Genomic DNA, 3468 nt, shown 5'->3' with positions numbered 1-3468 from the left:
CTTTATAAACACTACTTATACACATTTTAAAATAAAGAAATTAAATTAAAATGACAAATGCATACAACAAAATTTCAAAACTTAACATTTAAATGAAAAACAAAAAAATAAAGTTAAAACAATTCAAAATATTAAAGAACAAAAGGTATACGTGTATAATAATGATTCTAACATAACACTAAGCCAAACACACAAAAAACGACATATATGTGTATGTACAACCACACACACACATATATATATATACATACACATTTATAAATTCAATATATAATTTCATTTCCATTTAGTTTGTTGAAGTATTATGTCATTACATTGGTTGGAGCATAAGAAACAAATGGAGAAAAAACATTTTTGAAAAAAGATATTTTATTCATAATTTATTCTGTGTCCTTTGTAGAGGACGCCAGGACTAAGTTATATATATAAAAAAAAAAAAATGTATAGGCAAAAACAATGTTATATTTTTTTCATTCACCGTTCAGTTTTTAGGTTTCAGGCTGTTTTTAGCCAAACTTTGTATAAAGATGATTCTCAACTATGTTATGAAAGATATAACAGAATGATCTGATATGCTACTGTACTTTATGGAATATGTGCGTAAAATCTCCATAAATTGGTTTTCCCATTCTATACATTGCATCTAATTTGCATATTAATGTATTCTTGGGGCAAACCGTAATGAAAAAAGAAGTGTAATAATGGGAGTAATAACTTGGCAACATTTTCATAAGGATATTTCATAGGAATATTGATCTATGATTTCTTGTTGTGTTTCCCCAAAAATTCACCTGATTAACAGCCGTTTGTCCTGGTGTCCTCTACAGAAGACAAGTATGAACATTTTCATTACAAAAAGTCATATTCTGATTTGAAACCCCATAACATTTTCCTGAGGTGTTGATTTATGACAAACAGTTTAAAAATTAGCCAGATTTAAATGATAATTACTAAACATTATCATGTTTCCCTAAGAGTGCTAAATCTGTTCATTCTGTCAATATCAGTCATATTTAAAGACCAAGGAGTTGGTTTGATTCATGCTGTTGGCCCCCAGCACCGCTTGATTGATTTGACTGCATACAGAAAGTGAGATTACCATTGTGTTTTAGACATGATATCATAGTAATGCCATTGTTTTTGGACTTCCACCATAGTTATACCATGCTTTTTGGACATGTGCCACAGTAAAGGTACATGGCATTCCTTAAAGTACCATATAAATAGAATGGTATATATTCAGTGCCATGGTATACCATAGTACTTTTTTGCAAGAAGGATTGTTTTCCTGACTGTGGCCATGATATTGCTGAGGTTACGAGAGGGAAATAATATTTTCTTATCTCAGTTCTAGTTCAGGTGTATTGATGCACTTTATGTATTTATGTATCTCTCTCGTTCTTTTTTATTGTCTGTGTGTAACGTGTTGCGTCTGGCTTGCTCAGATGATCTGTTTGTACTCTCAGCCTCAGTCTCTGGCACTTTAATTGAGAACTGCATTTGCACGCCTGTATCTGCACTGCAGCTGCTTGTCTTTAGGGACTTTATTACAGGACACACACACATGTACTTGTACATCTATCTTTGTGAGGACATTCATTGATACAATGCAGTCTCTAGCTCCTTACCCTAACCCTACCCATTAGAACTAAGTACCTCACCCAAACCCTTACCCTAAACCTGCCCTTTACCCAGCTATAACCTGATCCCCAAAACCAAGTCTTAACCCTCAAACAAGCCTTTAAAGGGGTCTCAGAAAGTGAGGAATGGTTAAAATAATAACTAATAGTTGTTGTTTTATGATAATTCATTTTATGATTTTTGTTGTTTTATGATCATTAATAAATCAAACTATTAAACAAGATAAGAAATATTACTATTGTAATATTCCACTGTAAAATAAAAAAAGAGCATTTAAGAAAAATAATACATTATTACAGTACTTCATAATTATGACTTAATTTTCAAATGATAAACCATCAAGCTTTTATTTGGGTGGGAAACCAGCATTTACTGTAAACGGAGTCACTTCAAGACACAAGAACACAATGTAAATAAATAAAGTGCCACGCTTCACTCTGAAACACAGCATTTAAGTTTAATTAAATCACAGCTTTTTCAATTTGATAACTAGGCCTACATTAAGCTATATTCTGATTTTGGTTTTATTTATGCACAGCCCTGCTTAGAGGAATAGTCGACTGCAGAAAATGCATAATTTACTCGCTCTCATGTCTTTTCAAACCAGTTGTGATCTATTTGTTTCAAAAAGGGTGATGCTACATTCAGACTTCCACATAGTCAAATTAGCTGTGTCACAAAAGGTGGAGTGACATGAAAACCAGCGCTGTTCAGAATCTTTGAGAGAAAACACGGTGCAGCACGTCTTCATGAATTACATTTGAATGCATGCGAAGGGGATTAAATTTGAGAGCTGCAAAAGACTTTCAGCAATTAACAAAAGTTTGTTTTGTTTCTCACACAAAGACTTCATGAGAGCTGTATTGTAGCTTGAAAGTAAAATGGATTACTTTTATGATACTTTTAACGGAGACATCCCTAGTCTCCATTCACTTTCTTTCAATGGAAAAGAGCAGCATGGGCATTCTGCTAATTATCTCTTGTGTGCCACAGGAAAAAAAAAACTAAAGTGTTTTGAGTGGGATAAGGGTTAGTAGATGAGAGAAGTTTCATGACTGGATGAACAACCCGTTTAAATGGATAAAAACAAACGACTGAGGAAGATTTGCTCTTAGATCAGCGTTTCTCTTTTATCAGGATGGAGCTCTGTGCTGCTGTTTGTGTTAGCAGCTGTGCATTGTGCTGCGATGTGGTTCTCTGCTCCAGATTCCACCGCTTATTACTAAAATGTGACCCACATTAAAATTCCAAACGTTACAGAAACACTGTGCTAGAGGAGAAAGACAAAGTGAGTAGCAGGAAGCCCTTTGTTTTGACAGGAGTGTTTTTAAAGCGAGTCCTTTTTTCAGGAATTGATTTTTACTGATTGTGATTTTTGTTGCTGTCATTACAAAAGGCTTTACTGAGCGGGTCACCTATCATAGAGGCAGACATGTTGAAATCATGTGACCAGCCAAACGAGGCTCGCTTCGTCTCATGAAAACCCCTCGTGTTATTAGAAACTTTCTGATGTAGAAAAACAAAAAAAATCATCATGCAAATAAAAACCAGCCTATTTCAAGCATTATTAAAGACAGGTATTCAAGAAATTGAATGAACAAATCTAAAAATAAAACACTATATACACTTTACTGTATAAATTATACATTGATTCTTATTAAAGCAACTGTATTAAAGTTCTTCAGTCGAGCAGTGAGTGATTTTTCTCTTTGTGTTTTTTTGTTGTTTTATTAACATTAAAGGGATAGTTCACCCAAAAATTAAAATTCTGTTACCATTTATTCACACCCTGCAGACTCTAATGACTGTGTGTCAAGGACAGTGATT

Source organism: Sinocyclocheilus rhinocerous, unplaced genomic scaffold (assembly GCF_001515625.1).
Source record: "Sinocyclocheilus rhinocerous isolate Xijiao unplaced genomic scaffold, SAMN03320098_v1.1 scaffold1915, whole genome shotgun sequence".
Lineage (NCBI taxonomy): Eukaryota > Metazoa > Chordata > Actinopteri > Cypriniformes > Cyprinidae > Sinocyclocheilus > Sinocyclocheilus rhinocerous.
The sequence above is the reverse complement of the archived record's forward strand: the minus strand, read 5'-3'. Positions refer to the sequence as shown.